Below are 12503 nucleotides of genomic sequence, written 5' to 3' on the forward strand. Positions count from 1 at the left end.
CCACCCTCAGCCCTGACCACCCACCCTCAGCCCTGACCACCCACCCTCAGCCCTGACCACCCACCCTCAGCCCTGGTCACCCACCTTGGCACCACGGTGAGGGCAGGGAGCTATGCCACCCTTTTATTGCTGTTGTCAAGGTCAGAAAAGGAGAACTATGTCAGCAATCTCCACGTGTCACAGCCCCCCCAGCCTGGCCACAGGACACAAAAGGCAAATTCCCTTTTATCTCCTCTAGCTCAGCCTCTGGGCTATTTTTACCTCCCATTGTCAGGGGATCACAAAGGCGGAGAGGGACAGTCACTCAGTCAGGAAGCTGGGATTCAGTGACAGGGACAGGGACAGGGACAGGATCAGGCATCGAGGCACTCAGGAGTGGAAACTGAGTCACAGAGAATCTCATACATGCAGAAAAAAAGACCTACACTTCCAGGGAAGGGAGCCATAGAATACTCTCTGTGACCATCTATTTCAGTTCCCTTCATGAACCTGGGAAGAATGAAGCCTAGAAAAAGAAAGCACCAGCCACTTCTCAGAGGTCAGCAATTGCAGAGATAACATTGAAAAGATACACTTCCCTCGACAGCACCAGGACACTGTCCCCTCAGCCCCTATCTCCACCTCTCAGACTCTCCAAAGGGAAATCCAACATGAAGAAAACCCAAACAAAGCTGGGCCTGGTGGACACCTGTAACCCCTGGTGCTCAGTGTTAGGTCTCAAAGAAACTAGGCCAAATGGCTGAGATGACACACCTCACTTAGCCATTTGCCCTTAGCTTGAGACCTAACACTCAAAATGCCGAGGCAGGAAGAAGCCAAGTTCAAGCTAGTCTTAGTAATTGAGCAAGACAGCAAGACCCCCCCCCATCTCAAAATTAAAAAACAACAGACAGAAAGTGGGCTGGGGATGTAGCTGAGTGAAAATCTCGCACCTGACAACCTTGAGACACTAGGTATGAAAGGAAGAGGAAGAGAGAAAACCAGAGCTGGGACCATACAGTAATAAGAAGGAAGAAGATATAGAAGTTTGGAGCTTAGGAGCTCCTCCATATTTTTGACATTAGTAATTTACAGAAAGACAACTTCTTGTACCCATTCTCATGAAGAGTGGAATGCTTACCACTCAGTCTATCTGATATGACTCTAGAATGTGTCAGGACACTTCTTCTGCCTATTAATTCATTCAGGGCTTGGTGACATTGCAGGATTTTAGAATTATAGGATCAGATGATCCAAGCACACTGGACACTGGGCACAGATCTAGGGCGTTCCAAGCAGACACCAGGAGGAGAATCCTCTCTGCCAATAGGCAATCCATTCCAGATATGTAGTTTTGCCAAACAAAATATACAAAGGTAAATTCATACGCCATCACCACATATGCGTTCAGAGCAGGCAGAACTAAGCTTGGGGACAGAAGTGGAAGGCTGGCACAGGAGAAGCATCTAGAATGCTCCAGTGCTCCAGATGCTGAACCGAGTGGAGGTCACACAGCTGTGTCTACCTTATGAATCAAAGCTGTACATTTTAAATGTATGTACACACACACTATATATATTTTAAACTTTATTGCCAAATTTGATAGTGCCTAGCAAAAGTACAAACCCTTCTCCCCTGAGGCAATATAATCCCAACTCTTTAACATCTCTGCTTAGCTTTGTCTGCTTTCAGAATCTTTATGTCTGGGTTCTTATGTCACTAGTCCTCATCCTCTAGACGTGTTTGTGAGAACAAGGTCATTTTCACATGCTCTTTGTGGAGGTAGGTTGTTTCTCACTTGCCTTCTGCCACTAGAAAGGAACTCTAAGGGAAGGAGTCAAGGCTGCATTTCCAGCTCCGTTCAGAAAGCCTGTCCAGGAGAGAAACTCAGAAGAAAGCTACCAGGCAAACAAACCAAACTCAACAGTTCAAATGATAAGAGTTTTCCTCTCTGTGCAAGGTCAGAGGCAGAGAGCTGAGTTTGAACATTGTGTAGGGAATGTGGAGATTAGGGAGTAGACAGATGGCTCGGTGGGTAAGAAGACTTGCTACACAAGCCTGGGAATCTGAGTTCAGATCCCAGAACGCCTGTAAAAACTTGGGCTTGGCCATGTGCACACCTGTCCCATGGGAAGGAAGCAGGAGGACAGCTCGGCTTGCTGGCCATCTGCCTGCTCCAGGTTCAGTGAGAGACCCTGGCTCAAAAGAATAAAGTCAAGAGTGCTAGAGCAGGACACCTGATGCCCTCCTTAGGCCTCTACACACGTACAGGCCGGGGTACCCACACATGCAGGAATGCATGCATGCATGCACAATCATAAAAGTATAGACTGTACATACAAATTTTTACTGCTGAAAGGTGCTCAGAATGCAGGGCTTTTTGTCCCATTACAGAGTGACAGAATTAACCTAAAGAAATCAGAACCTTTAATAACCAAAAATTAACTGTGGATAAAATTCTAGTTACCTGCTCAATGTACAGTTAAGTGCTTTGCAATAAACCCAGAATACAGGCCTAGACATATCCTAGATTCACTTTCCCTCTCTGGGGCACATCTGCCTGCTAAGATGATCATCCAGCTCAGAATAACAAACCAACATGGAAACCCATGTCCTGAGAAATCCAATCAAGTTTGCAATTCGAAAGGGCCTGCAGTCTGCTTTAAGATGCTGCCAGAAGCAGAGAGCTTGTGGGACTTGGGCAGCCTCAAAGGAGAACCATCAGAAACTTGGAGAAACAACTTCATCATACAACACGTATCTGGCAAATCTGGGGCTTTGTGTTTAAACTCCAGCATTTAGGATGCGGGAGTAGACCTGTGGGCAGAGAAAGAACAAGGGAGCAAAGATGTGTACACAAGGTGGGGTTCCTAAGTGCAGAGCCAGCCAGCAACTGAAGATAGGTGGAAGAAAGTGAGCCTGTATTAGGCCTCAGCACTTTCAACTATGGCTGAAGTCTGCTCCAATTTCAGGAGGCTAGACTCGGAGTTTAGGACACCAGCTCCAAACATCTCTGTCACCAGTATACCCCACAACACTGGGTGTGGTTAGGAAAAAAAAAACAAAACTATGTGTGCTAGGAAGAGTTTTACTAGGGAACAGCAGAGGGTAGAAAGAATACCAGATTGTCCAGAATCTTGAAACACTCGGAAGGGATACGGGATTGATGCAAGAGCAATGGGGACTTTTTAGGGCAGGAATGTAAGTGACCTAAAGTTTAAGAATGGCCATTGTGGCTGTCATGCGGACAGACTGGGGACAGGGAGGAGTTTGCTGTGATCACCCAGGTAAAAGCAGATGAGACTGGGAGTGTTGAAGGCACGTGCATGAGTGGGTGGGGACGGGGAGGTATGGAGACAGGTGTCATGAGCCCACAGTCCCAGAAGAAGAGAATGAAGACCCAGCCTGAGCAACTGCATGGGCTGAGGCTAGGCCCCAGGGTGTAAAGAAAGGCAAGGATGGACCTAGTCATTGGGACAGGACTGTGGAGAACTTCAAAAGCAACATTGGGATTTAGAGCTTTTCCTGTATGAGTTGGGGCACCATCAAAGGCGTTTTTATTTATTTCTTCATCAAAGAGCCTTGAGCAAGGGGATCTGACAGTGAGGTCAGATTTATGTGTTCATCAGATCCCTGCAGCAGCTGGTGTGGAGGATGGACTGAAGGGGCGAGACCCGCCGGTGGCAGGAAGACGCGTTCAGGAGGAGGCTGCCGTAATGGTCCACATGCAAGGTGGTGAGGCCCCAAGGGGGCCCGCCACCCTGGCACCCCAGGGGTGGGTGGGCCCCTGCTTGTCCCAGGTTTGTCCTCCTCATGGGGCCCTGGGCAGCTGCTGAGGGCTCGAGTGGGCCCCAGCTCTGAGGCTCCAAGCAGAAAATAGGATGAGGGCAGCCAGAGAGCATCAAGGCTGTTTATCCGGAGAAGAGATGCCTCAGCATGGATTTATGGCTCAAAGGTTACTGGGGGGAGGAAGTGGAGAACCAGCTGTCCCCCATCCCCATAAAGTACTAGTACAGGGACTGTGGCCTCATCTGCCACAAGAGGAGGGAGCGGAGGCACACGAGGGGTAATGTCCTGCCAGCATCATAGGACAAAGGGACTCTTTAGTGGTTGTACAAATCAACTCTCACTGACATCAGGGAAACTGAGGCACAGAGGGAGAGGCAGGTCTTTGTGATGCTATCACCCTGTAGTATAACCTCAAACTTCTAAAGACCCTAGAGTCTACTGAAGAATGCCTCTCAGAGCATTTATGAAGATCCTTCAAATTGCCCTATTAAGAATTCTGGGATGTGGTCACCCCAGTTAAAAAAAATTTTTTTAAAGAAAGAAAAAGTGCATGTGCAGGCATCCCACAAGACCTGCGTGGTGCTAAGGGTCTCTAACTGGTGCTAGGTCTGTTCCAGGTTCTGATCTGCTCACATGCGAGTCCAACCTTTGCCTAGTTCCGAAGTGTCTTCATAGCATGCTCTCTGGCTCCAATCCAAATGCTTTGGACAGTGGGTGGGAGTCCTTAGTATCTCTCAAGGGTCTTGGTCTTTCCATGTTACCTGTCCCTCTCTGCCCTCTGAGGGCATTCCTTCTCCTGGCCGTTGCCTCTGTCTCTCTCAAGGCTCAGCTGAGCCTGTTCCACCCACCCCAGGGGCCCTCACTGGAAGAGTGGCTCAGTGTAGACAATGCCTGGGCCCTGGGCCCAGGCTGGGACAGGTGACAGCAGCTGTGGATCTATCTATAGCTCTCTTGCCCTTCAATTGTTCCCAACTTCAAACAATGGCTGGTCCCTGGATTACAGACACCTCCACCAGGCCTGCTGAGTGGATCCTAGAGGGAATGAGATACGGCTCCCCAGGGCTACAGGGTGACCTCATAGGCAGCTACCTCTGTCTGGACCCCCACATTCCATCCTTCACTTGAGCCCCAAGACTGGAGAGCTGGAAGACTCTTGGGTAAGGGAACAAGGGCATGTCTGAACGGCAGACTAAGATGGTGTTAGACATGTGAGTTTCCCCTCTCCAGCCTCAGCCAACAGGCACTTTATGAGTGCTGGCGTGCCAGTCCCACAAGGGCAGAGACTTTTTATTTTTTGAGACAGGGTTTCTCTGTGTGGCTCTGGCTGTCCTGGACTCACTCTGTAGACCAGGCTGACCTCGAACTCACAGAGCTCTGCCTGCCTGCCTCTGCCTCCCCAGTGCTGGGATTACAGGCGTGCACCACTGTATAAAGCCAGACTGGTCTTTTTTTTTTTTTTATCTCTACTATATCCCGGTTCAGCTGGGCACCTGGTAATATACTTTTTACCTTGGCTCTCAGGAGAAGAGAAGGCTTGCAGCAGAGGAGTCTGACTCAAACTTGAGAGGAAGAACACCTTGGGTCCAAAGCCTGTCTCTCGAGAAGTCACTTAAGCCCATACCTGCGAGCAGAGTGGCTATGCCATCGACCCTGAGCACAGAGTTGAAGCCTCTGAAGCGCTGAGACTGGCAGTACTTAGTGGAGACTTGGGTTATTACCATGTCTAAGGCAGAGCATCAAGAAAAGTGAGGAGCTGGGGAGATGCACAGAGGGAGAGTGCCTGCTTGGCATGCTCGGAGCCTAGGCTCCATCCCCAGCACTGGAAAAAAGAAAGTACAGACAGAAAGGGGCTGTGTGTTTCAGGGAGGTTTGTGTCCATGGGTTTACCTGTGGGTATCTCAGGGTGCTGATGAGCGAGCGCAGCCAGTGGGGACGGGGAGAGAAACTGATTTATTGCCTTTTTATTTCTTTCTGAATTTGTAATCAGTATGTGTTTTAAAGTATGTAATCAGTGAATAAAGGCCTTATAATGAGGGAGGATGGCTGGGTGCAGACCAGCTCCTGCACTGTCTCTAGCCACACACCAGCCAACCTGGGTCTGAACCCTGGGAGCACCTTTTCCTCCAGCCCAGAGGTGCACAAGTAAGTCCATTTGCAACCTTCCTGGAGCAAAGGTTAAGCCTAAGGGAGGAGCCCGGCCTCCATTCCAAGCAGCAGGGATGGACAGGGAGACAGAGGTCCCTGTTCTCTTCCCTGGCCCCAGCCTCTGATCTTTACCTCAGACTATTCTTAGAAGCTAGATAAAGCCAGCAGTTGCTGCTGCTCCTATCATCTTCCAGCTTGACAGGCCCAATCCTGGGAACTACCCGTTCTCAAGAGGCCCAGCCCTCCCTGCCAGGTATGTACATCTTGCTGGCTCTACCCTCTTAAACTGCTCTAGTCCCAAACATGCGGACATCTCAGATGGCCTGGCTGATAGGTCCCTCATCACTCCCCTTGCCCAGCAGCTGGAAGTGATAAGGGCTAAAGAATTGTAGATGTATCCCCAGGATACACTAATCTATATAGCTTGGCCAGCACTGGGCTCCAAACCATGTTAAGAATATGAATGAAGGGCTATGGACGTGGGTGAGCCAGAGATTCTGGGATGAAGGAAGAGCAGCAACAGCATTAGAGGGGATTGAGGAGCTAGTGTAGAGGAGGAAGAAACCAATAATAGGAGGTTTGGGGAAGAAATGGCAGAACTTCCCATGTGACCTTCACAGGTCTCTTCTTAGAGCCTAAATTTCCACTGCAAAGTGGGCATAACTTTATATGCGCCGAGTTGTTATGCATACTGAATTAGCCTATGCAAAGGGCCTGTATGTGTCCTGGAGCCAGCATGCCGACAGCAGCAGCTGCTCTTGCGCAGCAGGCAACACTTCCTTTTAATCTGAGCATCTGCAGGGGTTACTCTGCCACAAACGAGGCGTCCTTCTAGGCATCGTTCTGTCAGCTGCACACTTAATTCAAGGCGTCAGCACTATCCAGTACCTCACAGCTAAGTCTCCTGGAATTAGTGAGGGAGGCAAGTCCAAGACAGAGTTAACAATTAATGACGTGAGGCTTCCCAGGAAGGAAGACTTAAGCCCCATCTGGAATGGAGACCAAGCTGGAGTGGAAGGGTGGGCAAGCTTCGTCCCTGCCCTTGCTCTGGGGTCATGACCAGGAAGTTTGGGAACTGAGAAGACTCGGGAGGTTAAACTGAGAGCCTTGGCTGATGGTGCTGCAGCACTGTCCCGAGTGCAGAGGGTGATGCTCCCTCAGCCCCACGTCCCTGTGAAGATGGACTTCATCAGCTCAAGGGCAGGAGGCCCCCCAAGCCTAGCCCTCGGAGTTTTCATGGATTAACTTTCTTCTTCTGTTTTTAATAGTTTTTGTAGTATTGGGGATTGAACCCAGGGCCTTGAATGTGGTGGCCAAGCCATCAACCCCTGAACTACAGTCCCTGCCAGATTATATTTCTTAATTAACTTGTTATTTTATTCTTGTATAATAATACGCAATTGTTAAAAAAAAAAATACAGAATGCTGGTTGTGGTTGTTCATGCCTGTAATCCTAGCACTTAGGAAACTGAGGCAAGAGCTTGGCTATGAGGCCATCATCATCACAGACAACACGGTGAATTCCAGAACAGCTTGAGACCCTACTTCAACACTCCCCCCCAAAAAAAAAAACATGGAGAGATTAATACTAATATGAGATATGATCAACTTAGACTTTCCTAGTGACTTTTTTTTTTTTTTTGCTTATTTAGTGTCTCACTGTTAATCCTAGGCCTGGAACTCAGGAGATCCACTTCTAAGTGCTGGAATTAAAGGTGTGCACCACCACACCTGGCACATACCCTAAATTTTCTTTATTCTACTTGTTGCCGGGCTTGCTCACCACATCTTCCCTAGAAGATCGGGACAGTCTTCAGACCTTGGGGCAGGCGGATCCCGGGCTGGGTTGACAGCATCCAGCGCTGTGCGTGCCGAATGGCCGAGTGGAGCAGCTACTCCCAAGAACCACACTCTCCTAGGCCTCTCGATACCCCCGGCTGCTCTAGAGCCAGCAAATAAGATCTTGACCCTTGCCTCTCTCACCCCAGCCTGGGCAAGCTTCCTCTTTGTTCTTTTGAGCCAGGCCAACAATACATGCTGGAGTCTGGCTGGCTGTGAGCAAACCCCAATTACCCTGCTGTCTCTGAGACAGCAGCTGCTCCCTAAGAAATTAAGTAAGATAACACACACCTTTAAAAAGAACAAACACAGTGCCAACTCATTGCTCACAACAAGTATCTGGTGTACGATAATTACTTTTCTTGTTACTATTGTCTCCATTTCAGGAGAATAAGCAAGGAAAGCACATAGTTCACCATTGCAGACAGAGGTCACGAGAAAGGAAAGGTCATGCTGGGGACTGTGGGCATCTTAGGCATCTCCTTGGTTTCATGGTCTCTGTGGCTCTCTCCCTTCCACCACAGGGTTCAAGGTGACAACAACCCTCTCCCTACAGTCATCACCTTCGTTAATGTTCCCTAGCTCCACAGTCTCCCTCTGCGTGGCCAACAGAGTCTAAACACGGAGCCCTGCTAAGCTCCAGCCACAGCAGAGGAAAGTCCTCTTTCCTTCATAGGCTTCCAAGCAGCTATGTAACTAACCATGAAGGTATAGTGGAAAACAGCCATTAATCTGGGAAGCCAAAGTGAGCTGTCACTTCTCAAACAGTAGATTAGAAAAATAATAATAATAAACAATGGACAGTTCTGAGTCTCTGTGTCCTGGTTTGCTTCTCTGTTGCTGTGGTAAACACTGACCAAAAGCAACTTGAAAAGAGCTTAATTGGCTTACCTATCTCACAGTCCACTGAGGGAAACCAAGGCAGGAGTGCAAACAACAGGAACCTGGAGGCCGGACTGATGCAGAGGCCATGGAGTGCTGCTCACAGGCTTGCTCTTCCTGCTTTCCTATAACATGGGGCACCGCACGCACGATGGGCTGGCCCTCCATGCTCCCCAGGCTTGCCTACCGCCTGGCTTTATGGAGGCAGTCTCTTAACTGAGGCTCCTTCCACTGCAGTGGCTCTAGCCTGCATTGAGTTGAGATGACACTAACTAGCACACAGTCCACCATCAAGGGAAGCCGAGGCAGGAACTGAATTAGAGACCACAAAGACCTGCTTATTGGCCCCCTTCCAGGCTCAAGTTCAACCACCTTTCTGAGATAGCCAGGCCCACTTGCCTAGGGATGGCACTGTCCATCGTGGAATGGAACAATTAGCAATCAAGAAAATGCCCCATAGACATGCCCACAGGCCTTCTGATGGAGGCAGTTCTTTAGCTACTACGCTCTCTCCCCAGGTGTGTCAAGTTGACCAGCAACATTAGCCATTATGAGGGTGGGGATGGAGAACAAAGATCAGGCAGATATATTACCAGAATTGAAACTCAGTAAAAACTCACTAGAGAGAAAACAAAGTAGTGTTATCCAATAAAGCTGAATTGGCTCTGTAACTCATACGGAGGCACCGTGTAGCAAGACTTTGTTCCATTTGTAATAGAAGATACTACAGTCAGCTCTAAGTAGCATTCACAGAATGAGACAGAAAGTGGGCATGTTTCATCATCATCATCATCATCACCACTAGTACTACTTTGAGACAGGGTCTCTCTGTTTCTCTGTTGGTCTGTCTTTAGTCCTTACTGTCTTAGAACTTGCTACGTATGCCATGCTGGCCTCCAATTCACAGAAGTATGCCTGCCTCTGCCTCCTGAGTGCTGGGATTAAATGGATGTGCCCACCATACCTATTTATTTTTGAGACAGGATCTCAAAGGGTAGACAAAACAGGCATCAAACTCACTTGGCAAACCAGGTAGGACTCAGAGTTGTAGCAATTTTCCTGCTTCAGCTTCTAGGACTAGGATTGTGGGTGTGAGCTTTCATTTCTAAAACATGGTATTTTTTTTTAACACAATGAAACCCACAGAGCAGTGAAAATGAATGAGCCATAGTGACCTTTTTAAAGTGAATGACTTTCCAGACAGAACACTGAATGAGAGCTGCAATTGAAAACATGTAATACATTACCTTATAAAGTCTAAATCCCATGAGAAAATAGTGCTATGTTTTGGTTAGAAAAATCTACTGAAATGTATAGGATTTTTGGTATTAAAAAATTAAACTAAATGAATAAGTCAGAGACTTAATCCTAAAACCTACAACAATGAAACTCTTAGAAGAAAACCCAGGTGAACTCATAGGGATCTTAGTTTCAGTAATGTTTTCTTAGATGCAATGGTCAAAGGAGGCATGGTGGTCCATGCCAGTAACCACACCACCCAGGAACAGGCAGGAGAATTGCAACTGTAAGGACAGTCTGGATTACACAGCCAGAACTATTCTCAAGTCAGGCAAGCCGATACAAGCCTGTAAGTCCCAGCTCTCAGGAGTCCGAGGCAGACTGATCTCTGTGAATTCAAGGCCAGCCTGGTCTACAGACTTCCAGTACAGCCAAGGCTACACTGAGAAACCCTGTCTTGAAAAAACAACCAACTAATCAACCAACCAAACAAAAAACAACAAACTATTCTCAAAAATAAAAACAAAACTATTAAAGACAACACTCAAAGCAGAACTGTAGTAGTTTTCATGTCTTTAAAAACTCAGTTATAGTATTGTAAACATGTTTTTGTTTTGTTTCCAGGTGTGGGATGTGGGCCTGATTCAGATTGTCCACAGCAGCAAACTATTTGCCCCATGAGAGGGGCTCTTTGCCAGCTACAGAGAGTTTAACCCTGAGGATGCTGAGAGGGAATAAATGCCAAAGCCCAGAATGTTAAGGGACTCCAGGAAAGAAGAATGCTGCTCTGCTCTCCTGCTGCTCCTCCCTCCTGCTGCTCCTGGTTGCTGTTGCTGCAGTTTGACAAGAATTGAAGATATCCTGCAATGCAGATTGGACTTGCCCCAAGGAACTATGTCCCTAAACACTAGAAAGTAGCTAAGGAGAACTAAGCCACCTCTCCTCACTAACCTTCTTCCTCTCCTACCTGGTGTTGGAAGGGACTAGGCTAGCTCGCTCTTGAGCTTCCTGGAATTCTTCTGTGTCTGTCTTCTAGACTGCCTTAGGAGCCCTGGGACTGCAGATGCTCCTATTCCTGGCTTTATGTGGGTGCTGGGGAGTCTCAGGGCCTCACCTTTGCATAGTCAGCACTTCACCCACTAAGTCATCTTCCCAGCATGCCCTTTGCTGTTTTGTAGTCCAGAATTCATGAGAATGCTCCTGCTTCCCATGTGTGAGCCACTCTACCTGGTGCAAGTTTCTCTTTAAACAATATCTCATTCTAGAGAAACAAACCCAGAACCTCACCACTATTTTCTCCTTTGATTTTGATTGGCTTCTTCTAGTTATTAATGATGGAGAGTGCTTGCTCGTTGGCATTTGTTTTCTCAAAGTATCTATTCAAATCTTTTGCACATGAGTGCAGAGGCCAGAAAATGGCATCAGAGCCACAGGAACCGGAGTTACGGAGTTACAGAGAGATGTGAGCTGACCCATGTGGGTGCTGAGAACCCAACTCGGATCTTTTAGAAGATCAGCACAGGCTCCTAATCCACTGAGGCACCTCTTGAGTTCCATCTTTTGTCTATTTTTAAGTAGATATGGTATGCACAGCTGCAGTCTCAACACTTGGGAGATGGAGGCAGGATGATCAAGAGTTCATGGGCTCCTTTCCTTAACAACATAGAGTTGAAGGCCAGCCTGAGCTATGTGACAAAACAAACAAACAAAAAAACCCAAAAATGAGATACTTCACCGATCTGACTATTATCAGACAGACAAGTACTAATAAAGGTGTAACAACCAGAACTCCTACATTACTGCCATTTTGGAAAACAGTTGGCAGTTCCTAAAAAGGACTTAGCTTATAGTTAAGATGACTCAGCAGTTCATCTCCTCAGCAGCTCCTCACATGGACTATAAAATGTAATGCTTACACAGGCATGTATATGGATGGTGGCAACATTCAGAAAAACAAAGAAGTGAAAACGGGTAAGGTGGGGTGGCACACGCCTTTACTCCCAGGGGAAGTGAAAGCAGGCAGATCTCTGAGTCTGAGGCTGGCCTGGACTATAGTGAATTCCAGGCTAGCCAAGGCTGCATAATGAGACCTTGTCTTCAGGGGGAAAGCTGTTTACAAAGGGAAAATAGCTCAACTGCCTTAAATGAATGAACAAAATGGGCTATCTATAAATGTGAGTATTCAATCAGGTTGCCTGCAAGTATGCACGTATGTACACGTATGTACCTGGTGTCTGACAGGCCCGAAGAGGGTGTAGGGTTTTCTGAAAGTGGAGTTAGTGGCCTCTTTTGCTTTGGGAATGGAACAGGATCTTCCGTAAGAGCAGCCAGTGCTCTTAGCCCTGAGTCATCTCTCCAGCCCGAGAAACAAAGCTCTGTTCTAGGCTGCTGAGGGAAAGACCACAGTGATGTGACTCCAATCCTATGAAATGTTCAGAGTAAGAAAATCATAAACAAAGTTCATTTCTTTTAAAAATTTGTTTTTGTTTCCAGAGACAGGGTTTCTCTGTGTAGCCTTGGATGCCCTGGACTCAATTTGTAGACCAGGCTGGCCTTGAACTCACAGCAATCCACCTGCCTCTGTCTCCCTGGGTGCTGGGATTACAGGCGTGCACCACCACACCCAGCTT

The sequence above is a fragment of the Psammomys obesus genome, unplaced genomic scaffold, assembly GCF_907164565.1.
Source record: "Psammomys obesus unplaced genomic scaffold, mPsaObe1.curated_primary_1811, whole genome shotgun sequence".
NCBI classification, from domain to species: Eukaryota; Metazoa; Chordata; class Mammalia; order Rodentia; family Muridae; genus Psammomys; species Psammomys obesus.